The sequence below is a fragment of the Gossypium raimondii genome, chromosome 3, assembly GCF_025698545.1.
Source record: "Gossypium raimondii isolate GPD5lz chromosome 3, ASM2569854v1, whole genome shotgun sequence".
Classification (NCBI taxonomy): Eukaryota; Viridiplantae; Streptophyta; class Magnoliopsida; order Malvales; family Malvaceae; genus Gossypium; species Gossypium raimondii.
In genome coordinates, this window is record NC_068567.1 from 39,300,124 (window position 1) to 39,313,548 (window position 13,425).

General features: G+C 33.0%; 1 non-coding gene across 1 annotated transcript; it reads right to left on the bottom strand.

Moving 5' to 3' along the window:
• Window positions 1–2,363: 2,363 nt before the first annotated feature.
• On the bottom strand, window positions 2,364–2,470 carry LOC128040277 (small nucleolar RNA R71). Its single transcript, XR_008194933.1, has one exon. It is a non-coding gene; the product is annotated as a small nucleolar RNA R71 (small nucleolar RNA).
• Between the last annotated feature and the right edge of the window lie 10,955 nt (window positions 2,471–13,425).

Here is a 13,425-nt window from a genome sequence, read left to right on the forward strand (position 1 = left end):
ATGCAGTTTCGTAGGAAATTTGGTCGAAATTCACACTTTAATTATAAAATAATTAATTTGAACTTAAATTATTAACATATTGAATTTTAATTATTTTTATAATAAATTTTCAAAAATTTGGTTTATTTTCGACAGTTTTACACAAAATGTGAAAATTGGCTCGGCAGACACCTCGAAATGCTTGAACCGTCGGTCCAAGGGAAAGATTAAATATTTTTTCTAGCCAAGGTCGGTCCAAATGATTATCATCTTATATACTTTATATTTAATTTTTATCCAAGTTAAATTGGGTTAAAAATTAATATAAAGCTTGAATGAGAAATTGGTCGAGTGTGCTAAGCATTGAAGACTGATCCAATAGGAAAATATCCAGCCCTATAAGCTGACCCAATTACCTTATTTAGCTGATTAAATTAATTACAAAATAGCCCTCAAGTTTCCTTAAAATCCTATTCAAACCCCTCCACTTTATGTGCCTTTAAAGATTTGCCCCAAACTAAATTTAGCAAAGTTTGAAACATTCAAACTTTGGTACATGTGTGGCCGGCCAAGGGGAGTGTGTGGCTGCTCATTATTTTGTATTTTTAGCAGCCACTCCCACCTATAAATAGCCCATTTTACCTATTTATTCAACACACCTCTCATCCTACACATCTCTCTCTCTTTCACTCACTTTCTCTCCTTTTGATCCCATTTTCCACCTCTATTTTCCTTTGCCGATTTCCCTCTTGGAAACGAGCCCTTCAACCACCTTGGGTAGAAAAATTCAAGTGCTTATTGAAGCCTCAGTTCAATAGATTGAGCTAAGAAGGAGGAGCGGAGCAAACTAGTTTGGCTTCGAAGAAACGCCAGATTTGATTCTAGTTACTTATCCTTTAACTTTCCTTGTTGTTGTTATGAAAATTTCTATGAATATATGTTATATTGTTATTCTAAATTTAATTCACATGCCTTAAATTTAATTCATGTTAGGTTGATTGCACTTTGTCTACTTAAGTTATTAAAATCATGTTTTTGTTGTTATAGGTCTTGGTAAATTGTTTGATTAAGTAAAACCATGATTATGCTATTAATTGACATAATACTTAATCAGTGCATGTTTAATCTTCTAAGGTAGCTGAAGGTTAAATTAATGATGGTATTAAACGGTACATTAGCCTTGCATAACTTGCAAGATTGTTGTGATTAAACTGTTTCAATGTAGGAATATGTTGTTACTTCACTTAATCTTTTACTTTCTTATTAAAATTGATTAATTATTTGAATTAGCATAGTAATATGTTCAAGAGATTAGCTAATTTAGTAAGTCTTTATGTGCTATAGTTAACAAATTACCAAGTTGCCGTGAATTTATTCGTAACAACATTAACATTGTTTTAGTAATATTAAGTTAAGAAATGTAATTGATCTAACACAATTATGTCATATTGATGAAACTTATTTTTCAGAAATCGTGCGTTGGAGTTTTTTTCTTTAAGTTTTTCTTAGTTAATTTACTTATTTAAAATCTAGTTTTATTAAACCCTTTTTCAAATGAAAAGATTTTCTTTCACCAAAGTGTTTTTAGTTGCATTTCATAAGTATTTCTTTGCACAGTCCCTGTGGGTACGATAACTCTACATGTACTTGTCACTTTATTACTTGTGATTGTGTACTCTTGCACATTTCTGTCGTTCCAAGTTTTTGGCGTCGTTGCCGGGGACTGTTTTAAAAAACATTATTTATGAAGTTGCTAATTTTGCATTTTGGTCTATTTTTTCTGTTAAATTTTAATTCCAATATTTTTTTGTGTGTGTTTTTTCTAGGTGTTTTATGAGTATTGATCAAATTAATTGACATACTCCTCATAGACCCTGAAATTGAAAGAACTTTCAGATAAAGGAGTAGACAAGCGAACCAAAGAAGGGTCGAAGAGATGACTTTCGAGAATTAAAACCAAAATCAATGTGGAGCATTCGCTTATAATACTCACAATCCGATCATTGTTGCTGATGATAGAGACTACTCCATTCGACAATATGACATTCCTCTCTTCAACAAGCTCAATCTGAGTATTGTGAGACCTAAAATTGAGGTACCACAATTCTAACTAAAGCCAGTCATGTTCCAAATGTTGCAAAATATGGGTTAATTTAGTGGGATGATACTAAAGATCCACATCTTCATCTTCGGCTACATGGAAGTTAATGACTCATTTAAACTAGCAGGGGTGGCTGAGGATGCCTGGAGACTAAGATTATTCCCACTCCTTAAGAGATAGAGCACGAGCATGGTTGAACTCCCTATCGTTTGGTTCCATAACTACATGGCAAGAGTTGGTTGAACATTTCCTAATGAAATACTTTCCTCCATCTTTGATCGCCAAGATCTGAAAAGAAATCACTTTATTTCAACAACTTGACAAAGAGTCTTTATATGAGGCATGGGAGCGGTTCAAGGAGTTATTACGAAAGTGCCCTCACCATGGTATTCCTTATTGCTTTCAAATTGAGACTTTCTATATTAGTCTTAACGATCATACTAGAATGATGGTGGATGCTTCAGCATATGGATCCTTTCTTTCTAAGTCTTACAACGAAGCTTACAAGATTATTGAAAGAATTGCCAACAATAACTATCATTGGCCAATCAACTGAGCAGCATCAAGAAGATGAGTAGCAGGAATACATGAAGTTGATGTGCTTACTTATTTGACAACTCGAGTATTCTCTTTGTCTTCTATGCTTAAGAATATACTTGTTAATGGTTTCAATGTTACTCTGATAGGTCAACAACCAAACCAATTTAAGAATATCTCTTGTGAATACTGTGGAGATGGCCTTTTGTTTGAAAATTCTCTATCAAATCAAGAGTCAAAATATTACATGGGAAATCAGAATTGGAATGGTCCACAATAAAATTTTTACAACTCTTCATGGTAGAACCATAAAATTTCTCCATGGAGAAATCAATGGGCGGACCATAGCGAGTCTTTTATGCCATTTCAACCAAATTATCTGCCAGAATATTCTCAACAAGTGCAATAACCCCAACCAACTGAATCTTCATGTTATCTTGAGAATCTGTTGAAGGCATACATAGCGAAGAGTGATGCCACTTTAAAAAATCTGGAGAATCAAATGAGTCAGCTAACCAATGAACTTCGAAATAAACCCCAAGGAGCTTTGCCCAGCAATACTGAAAATCCAAGAATTTTGGGCAAAGAATATTGCAAAGTAGTCACTTTGCCAAGTAGAAAGACATTGGAACCCAATGTGGTTGAGGTTCGTGAGCTTGTTGTAGCTCAAGACAAAGAAAAGTTCAACCGAGTGTTAAAACTCTTATTTTACACAGGTCAGATTCAGTGATCCTTTATGAGGTAAAATCTAAACCAGTCAGTTATGATTATCTAACACCCTTGTCAAATGCAGAAAAATTTCTACAGAAGAGTTGTTCGTTAAAGCTAAGATTCTGCCACTCCCATATCCTCAACGATTCCAAAAGCAGTAACAAGATACTCATTTCAAAGAATTTTTTTATGACGAGATGAATTTTAATGACTTCGATGTTGCTAAATCCCTAAATGTAGTTCAAAACTGCTCTTTTATTTCCAAGAAGGAATCGCTGCCTTCTACAGAATTAGAGCGCAACTCTTTAGACGATCTGTTAGAACATATTTTTCTAGCGGATTTGCGAAGTGATGATTAAGACAAGGAATGTTTGGTTTTGTCAAAGAAATTCACTCAGGAAGTTCCACTAAAATCATTAAAGTTATTATCTTGGGAGTACACACAACCAAAAGTGTTGATTAAAGAGACAATTGAATTGGAACTAAAGGCTTTGCCTCCTCATTTGAAATATGATTATTTGGTTTTATCTCTAACTTTACTTATCATGATTTCAGTTAAGTTCACCAAGAATCAAGAAGAAAAGTCACTTGTTGTTTTGGAAAAGCACAAGAAGGGTGTCGGATGGATTGTTGTAGATTTTTGAGTCACGAGATAGAGGATTTGTAGGAATTACATGAAGTTAAACAAGGCCACTAGGAAAGATCATTCTAGGTTTTCTTTCCCAAATAAGATGTTAGACATATTTGATAGGAAATAATATGATTATTTCCTAGATAGGTATGGTTGGTATGAAAAATGGTCATTTGACACCATCATGGTTAATGACGATCCTGAATACAATGGAGGGAGTTCTCTTCACTTTCTCTATCGTTATTTAATATTTTTAGTTTTTTTCATTTTTGAATAAAATGATAGACTTAGATAAAATTTTATTTCGTTCACTACATTAATTAAAACTCTGTCTAGGATATTATGACTTAAGCAGGACCTTTTGTGACCCCCCATTGTTTCCTCAGAGTTTAATTTAATGTAAGTTTTTGAAAAATATTTTTCTACGTAGCCCGAAGAATTTAAGTAATTTTTTTTGTTGAATAAAGGGTCAACTTTTCACCCAAGGACTAGTTTCTTTGAGTTTCTTTAGTTTACTTTCAATATAGGAGCTTAGGATCCAAAAAGGAGCTGTCATTGGGCTTAAGACACTGATACGAAAGGAAATATTCAGCCCTTTTTTGTACAAACCTATGGCCCTTACCTTGCTCCACGGCCACTCCCAAGTAGCCCATAGTGCATCGCACTTAACCCCTTAATTTTGTAGCCCTTAACTCCCTGAATCACCACCCCGAACACCTTCATTCGAAGTCACCAACTATCGCACCTAAACTATCCTTAAAACCACCACCTTCTTCAACTCTAAACCTTACGATCGGCTACTCAAACACCTTCTCGAAACTGAAAACACCCTTAACATATTCTCTAAGTCTGGCATAAAGAGTCCCTTCATCTAGCACCATTTCACAAAGTGGACAGTTTCATATAATGGCTATGCTACAACACATGCAGTTGTAGCAACAAACTTACTGGAGATACTCAAAAATGCGGGATAACTCAATCAAAGATAAATTTTAAATATATATATATTTCATAACTCGTTTGTTTTTGTGCTTGAATTTCCAGACTTTATACTCAAACCATGAACTCCAATGTCGAGGAAGGAATAAGGCGATCGAATTCTAAGGGGTCTACAAATAAATAAAAATGGAGGATCTTATCTGTACTTTATTTTATTTTCTCTCTTAGGATAATTCTATTTCTCACATAATAAATCAAGAGGTTGAATTCATTAATAAAATTGAACAATTTATAAAATAAGAAGTGTGGCAATAAATATGTACATGTCTGGGATTGGATCTATCTAGGAAGAGCTTGGTATTTAAGCAGTCAAACTTGACTCACCTCCTTTTTCTGAGATCCGACCTGGTGTACAGTATCTATTTGCATCTATATTTTCATTTTCTGTATTGTTTTTAACAATGGAGACATTGTTCATCTTAAGTAGGGGGACCAAAAATTGAATTTTTTTTTCAAGATACATTATTTTTATAATTATGATTAAGTTATATTGTTGTTCAAAAATTTGAATTTTTGTTAATTATGCTAACTTTTAGTATAAATAAAGTTCTATTATCTCAATAATTCTTATGTTAGCTGAACTATGACATAATGTTACTCTTAATAAAGTTTTCAAATCATACTATAAAATTTTTAATTCTTTAGGAGAGCTAGACATGCGTGAAAGTTTAAGTCTCTAGAATTGACGTAGTAATTTCTTGAGGCGAAATCCTAGGAAGCATGACATTTTTAAAATGACTTAGTCAAACTTTTGTTTGAACCAATTAAGCCTTTCAACCCAACCTTAATGAATATTTATCTCTTGAAACCCAACTTTGAGATTATATGGCCTGGTTTTATTTGAACCTTTGCAATATTTAGCCATCACTTCTCTCATAATTATCTTTAAATTGTCCCAAACACTAAACACAGTGCTATTCATAATATTCTTTGAAAATAAGTTTGAGGGAGTTGAAAAGAAGTATCAAATGCTTAACAAATTGTACTACATACAGTAAAATGCTAGTGTTCAAAAGAAGAAGAAGAAGAAAGAGCATATGTAGTTGAAAGAAATAGATGTACAAAAGCGCATGTGAAATAAAAATGAGTTGGTGTGCTGAAGGTACTTATTTCGAAGGTCTGATACAAGCTGAGTCTAGGGTTTTTAGCTTAAAATTATCTATATTTTACCTACCCCTAGCCCAACCATGTTACAACCTATTTAAAAGACCTTCCGATTTAGATTTCCATGCTGCTTACATTAGTGGAGAAAAATTGTTAAGTTAAACATATAAAGACATAAGTTAAACTTGGTGGTTGCAGTTTAGTCTTAAATAAGGGAATAAAAATTAAGTGGTAAGAATTAGCATGTCCTTGTTAATAAAACATTTAGTCTATTCTTGCTAGCATGATAACAATAGAGAATAATTCGGACAATATGTATACTTGAGTTGCATAATTTCAAAATTCTTGTTCTTGAGCATAATTACACTAAACTCAAGCACTTCCTCTTTTCAATATGTGCATTACTTAGGACAAGCAATGATTTAAGTTTGGGGGTGTAGAAACACAAAAATATATAGGCTTTTTCAGCACCTTTTGAGCCCAAATTCATGCAGTTTTGTAGTAAATTTGGTCAAAATTCATGCTTTAATTATAAAGTAATTAATTTGAACTTATATTATTACCATATTGAATTTTAATTATTTTTAAAATAAATTTTCACAATTTTTTTAATTTTCAACAGTTTTGCATAAAAGGTGAAATTGGCTCAGCAGACACCTCCAAAGTCTTGAACCATCGGAAGAATTTTTGCATCGAGTGAACCAAGGGCAAGATTAAATTTTTTTCCAGCCAAGGTCAGTCCAAATTATTATCATTTTATATACTTTATATTTAATTTTATCCATGTTAAATTGGGTTAAAAATTAATATAAAGCCTGGATGAGAAAGTGGCTCTGTGTGCTAAGCATTGAAGACTAATCTAATAGGAAAATTTGCAGCCCAAAACCGACCCAATAAGCTGACCCAATCAGCTTATTTAGCTGATTAATTTAATTGCAAAATATCCTTCAAGTTTCCTTAAAATCCTATTCAAACCCCTCTACTTTCAGTGCCTTTAAAGATTTGCCCCAAAATAAATTTAGCAAATTTTGAAACATTCAAACTTTGCTACATGTGTGGTCGGCCAAAGGGAGTGTGTGGCTGCTCATTATTTTCTATTTTTAGTAACCAATCCCACCTATAACTACCCCTTTCACCTATTCATTCAACACACCTCTCATCCTACACATCTCTCTCTCACACTCTTTTACTCTCATTTTGTTCCCATTTTCCCTTCTACTTTCCTTTTTCGATTTCCCTCTTGGAAAAAAGCCCTTCAACCACTTTGGGTAGCAGCACTCAAGTGCTTATCGAAGTCTCGGTTCAATAGAATGAGCGGAGAAGGAGGAGTGGAGCAAACTAGTCTGACTTCGGAGAAATACCGGACTTGATTCTAATTTCCTATCCTTTAACTTTCCTTGTTGTTATGAACATTTCTATGAATATCTGTTATGTTTTTATTCTAAATTTAATTAACATGGCTTAAATTTAATTCATGTTAGGTTGATTGCACTTTGTCTACTTAAGTTATTAAAATCATGTTTGTGTTGTTATAGGTCTTGGTAAATTGTTTGATTAAGTAAAACCATGATTATGTTATACTTGCATTATAATTGTAAGGTAACTAATGAATTAATTATTAATCGTATTGAAATCGTAATTAATTGACACAATACTTAATCAGTGCATGTTTAATCTTCTAAGGTAGCTGAAGGTGAAATTAAACGATACATTAATCGATGCATGTTTAATCAATTTTAATTAATTGTAAGGTAACCGCGGTATTAAATGGTACATTAGCCTTGCATAACTTGCAAGATTATTGTGATTAAACTGTTTCAATGTAGGAATATGTTGTTACTTCACTTAATCTTTTACTTGCTTATTAAAATTGACATAATTGTTTGAATTGACATAATATGTTCAAGAGATTAAGTGTGCTATAGTTAACAAATTAACAATTTGCCGTGAATTTATTTGTAACAACATGAACATTGTTTTAGTAATATTAAGTTAAAAATTTAATTGATCTAACACAATTATGTCATCTTGATTAAACTTATTTTTCAAAAATCGTGCTTTGGAGTTTTTATCTTTTCATTTTTTAGTTAATTTACTTAGTTAAAATCTAGTTTTATTAAACCCTTTCTTAAAACAAAAGATTTTCCTTCACGAAAGTGTTTTTAATTGCATTTCATAAATATTTCTTTGCATAGTCCTTGTGGGTACAAACTCAACATTTACTTATCAGTTTATTACTTTTTACGATTGTGTACACTTGCACATTTCCATCGTTCCAAGTTTTTTTTCTTTGCCATGCATAGGGAACGATTCGTTCCATTCATGACAAGTCAACATACCAAGAAAAGTCAACATATAATATTTTACAACCTTGATCCCCTTTTTGTTCCCTTGTCCCCTCAAAATGCCTTTTTCTCCACCATTTCCATGTGTGTCATTCATTGAACCTAGACAAGGTGTAACTCACCTTTTATTTTCATTTTTCTCTCATCCACTCTCTTTTGGCTACCCCTCCTCCATGCTCCTCCCTTCTCTCCACCTTTTCTTTCATTCTAGCCACCTAACTATCACTTCTGCTCCATTTCTCTTCCTCACCTCTACCACTTCTTAGCCAACTGAACCACCACAACCACCACCATCACCATCACCGAGCCTCCTCTTTGTCGCCACTCCTCCTACACAATTGGTACATCACCGCCCCTTACACCACCACTCACCACCGTGGCCACCACCTTGGACCACCACCTAAAATACTTTCTTCTTTCTTTCCACTTCTCTATTTTTCTTTTGATTTTCTCATTTTTCCCTTAAGTGCTACAACACCTTTTCTTTTCCTTCTCCTCCGTTGAACTCTCATCGGACCACCACCATCATCGTCACTACCGCGCCACCACCGACATTAGTGATTATTCCTCATCTTTTCATCTTTTTCAATCTCTACCACTCTCTATACTTAAAAAAATCTATTTCTCTTATTTTCAATTAGTTCTTAAATTTTTTTTTTACATCATAAACTTATTGATTCCCTTTTTCGAATGACTATTTTCTCTAGATTCAATTTCCTCTCTAATTCAAGACCCCAGTGATCTATTGATCCTTCCGATTTAGTCAAGATAAAGTAAGTATAATGGTTGAATGAAAATCACTATTTTCTCTTCATTTTTTCCCTTAGGTCGAATTCTTATAGATGATTATGGTGCTTTTTCCTTCAAGTGTTGACATCTCGTATATTGATCTTTTGATGAAGGGTCAATCGATACCAACTCGGAAAGTCATTAACTTTGGAATCGAAAATATGATTACGACCGACTAATCACAAGAGTAAGTATGGATGGGAGATTTAATTAAATTGAGTAATATCACGAAAATATTTAAAAAAGAGACGACTTTTAATGGAAAGACACTTTGATGACAAATTGTTATTCCATAGGTTAAGATTCGAATATGGGGGTTCTTTAAAGTGGTGATTTATATTGGATCTACAATCAAGTGTGGGTTCTACATTAATTGAAAGTATGAAAATATGTTTCATGCTTTTAAAAGTTTATTAGTATTATTAAACTGTGTTTATCAAGAATACTCTATGTATTCGAAAAGAGGAATGAAAACCCATCAAATTGGAATATCCAAGTAAGTGAAACTAAATTGTTGTTTTTGTGATTTTTATGATGTGTGATCTTGATTATTGTTATTGATATAAAATGTACGAAAATCTCATTCTCATGTTATATGATGCTATGGCATATGTGAATTTCGCATGAATTATAAAGTGTGAAATATTAATATATTGTGTAAATATGTTATTAGCATGTTGAGCATGCCTATGTGATTTTAAGTGATAAGTGATATATTGAGCATGTCTCACATGACAAAGTGAAAATTGATATTTAAAGTGAAAAAGTGAGTTCTGTGGCTACATCTCATGCATGGGGTGGGATATGTGAAAGGAGGAAGAAGTGGTTTATCTACAAAAGTGGTAGCTTGTTCACAATTTTATAAAGTGGTAGTTTTTCTGCAAAAGTGGTGGCTTGTCCACAATTTTATTAAGTGGTAGTTTATCTGAAAAAGTGGTGATTTGTCCACATTATTATTAAGTGGTAGTTTATCTGCATTACTGTTACATTGTTCACAAATTGGAGTGTTTGGATGGATGAGTTCTGGGGAACTCGATCGTGGTGTGTAGCGGTGATAAGTAGGATGTTTTATAAAAAATTGCATAATCATTTTACAAAGATTGCATTGTCATGGTCATGTGCATAAAAAAATTGATTATTTTGTGTGATAAGTATGTTCTTATTGTTAATTGATTTGTATATTGAATTCCTACTTAATAATTGAGTTAAGACTCACACTGAGTGTAAAAGCTCACCCCTTTTAGTTTTTTGAGTTTACAGATAACCCGAGGTTAGGATTCGATGACGACATTTAGAAGAGTTTCTCGAAATTATTTTAAATTAAAGTAATTAAAGTTTATTTTGATTTTTTTTTTTATTTTAGGATTGTAATAAGTTTGAGTATGGACTGTGGCATGGGATATTACTTTGGGGATTTTTATTTTAAATTGCATGAATTGATTGCATGACATTAAGTTTTTAAAAAGCTGCTTAAATTAGTACTTGACAAGATTATGTATAAAACATGGTTTTATTAAAACTTGACAAAATCACTCTTTTTGCTTCGATAATGAAAATGAGTTTTAGACAAAAATACCACTTAGTTTTTAAGGTTTACAATTTTCTATTGATGATTTATCAAATTTACATGAAATATTGATTTTAACAAAATATGGTTTTAGTAAAAATTTCGGTCGATCTTTGTAAAACCTACCAATATTACAGTTTTTCGCTAAAATTCTAAGAAACAAGTTTTAATAAAATTAGACTTAGTTTTCAAAATTTTGATGTTTACAAATGAGATTTCTAAAGATATTTGACTTCGAAGTTAACATGTTTTTCCTTTAATAATGACGAATAAGCAAAGTCTTTTGTTTTGAATAAATAAATTAATGATTTTGAAATATGATTGAATTTATGAAAATTTTGAATAGTGATCAAACTTTTACAAATACATAAGATACCGAAATAATCTATTTCTAAATTTTTTGTTTTCATTAGTTTTGAACGATTTACACAAATGGTTTAAAAAGTATGTTTGAAAACTATGAAATATTTTTTTGGGCCATTCTGGTGGCCAATTTAGCTTTCCTCATTCGGCCTTAACGACTAGGCCAAGTTTGGGGTGCTACTTTTAGTAGTATCAAAGTTCAGTTCAAAACTCAGACTGTGTATCTTAAATGGTTCTACATGCATATTTGAAATGGGTATTTTGGGAACCATGCCATAAGAAAATTTTCACAAGATTTTCAAAAAAATTAATATCCAAGAACGCCGATGTCATTTCGAAGTTAGTACTGTCACTGCTAAACTATAGACAAATATTAAGATTGTACTGCTTAAAATTATAGATTAGAATTGTAAGCTTTAGACTTTAAACATTCAGGAAATAGTTACACATTTTATTTCTGAACTAAAGATTAACATAAAACTTTAGACTAAAAAAAGCGATATAGAAACTCGAGGTATGTGAACTCATTGTAGGTGATGTCAAGGAACGCAATCTCAAGTAGCTCAAGATTATTCGTTAGCTTTTTCAAGGACTTCTACCTGACCCTGAGACAAATGACATCGTAAATGCATCTACCGCTAAAGGCAGAAATCAAGTGACTAGGGATGATGCAATGTCCCAAGCAATGTTGGAAGCTCTAGAAAGGGTTTTTGAGACTACGATTGAGATGAACAAGATATTATAAGGGAGTATGTGGTTAGAATGCAAGAGAAAGGAAAAGAATAAATTACGGAATAATAGGAAGTTTAGTTATACTGGCCCAAATTCACAACATTTGAAGTGGGCCAAAGAGGACAAACCACGATAGAATGTTGTAAAAGCTAATATTGGAGGTTCTGTTGGATCATTGAGAAATTTTTGTTTGTAAGTATTATAATAAGCTCCATTCGAGCAAGTGTTGGAAATGTCAGGAACAAGCCTGAAAAGCGGGTCTGCGGAGCACTGTGTTATGGATTGTCAACGACGTCACCCTGTTCAAATGCAAGCTTTGGCTCAGAAATGGAATCAGAGACTGGTTTATGTTGCTAGGCATCGAGAGTATCGAGACACATCTGGCATCAATGAAGATACTTTTACGATCCATTCTAATTTACTTTTCACTGATTAAGAATTTGTTTTCCCTAAAAGTTTGTTGTTAATAGTGTATCTGTGAAACTAAGAACTTGGGAATAAGGAAATCGTTAGTGAAATTACTATAGATAGTCTCTTGAGACAATCTATGTAAGTAAATTAAAAATCCATTAGAGATTTAAGGTAAAGTATTGGAACTACATAGGAATCAGAGTTGTGCAGCTAAAGCGTGATGGTTAGTTTAGAAAGAAGAGTTTTGAATTTTGTGGATAAGTGAATTAGCTTGACAATAAGAATTTTGAGGACAAAATTCTTTTTAAAGGAGGGGAGAATTGTTACATCCCAAAAATCGGGTTAGTAGAAATTGGGTCAATGAACTGAAAGTGGTCACGCCCAAATTTTTACTTTAGATAGTATTTTGCTCACTTGATGATAAATAAGTATCAAGTATAGTGATTGAGTAGTGGCAAAGCTGTCCTTGATAATCTGTGTTCGAATCCCTTCCCTCACATTATTTTCTATGTGGTGCAATTTTGCTTCAAATCTTAGCAAAGGTCACACCATGTTTTTAAAAAAAATATTGCAGTTTATGAACAAGATAATGAGTTAGCCTAGTGGTTAAGAGTTTAATTAATTTACTAAAGGTCCTAGGTTCAAGTCTCCACACTCTCCATCTTTTTATTTAAATTTTTTTCCAAGTTTGGTGGTCAACACCCCCCAAAATCCTCCATGCTAGTTTTCTTGCATGGAAAGATTCTTTCCTTTCATGACAAGTCAACATACCATATTTTACAATATTGATCCACTTTTTTCTCCCTTGTTCCCTCAACATGCGTTTTTCTCCACCATTTCCATGTGTGTCATTCATTGAACCTAGACAAGGTGTAACTCACATTTTACTTTCATTTTTTTCTCATTCACTCTCTACTGGCTGCCCCTCCTCCATGACCGTCCCTTCTCTCCACCTTTTCTTTCATTTTAGCCACCATACCATCACTTTTGCTTTATTTCTCTTCCTCACCTCCACTACTTCTTAGCCAACCGAACCAACACCACCACTGTCACCATCGTCGGACCTCCTCTTTGCCACTACTTTTCCCACTTGTTTGGTACATTGCTACCTCTTACACCAGTACTTACCACCGTGGCCACCACCTTGTACCACCAT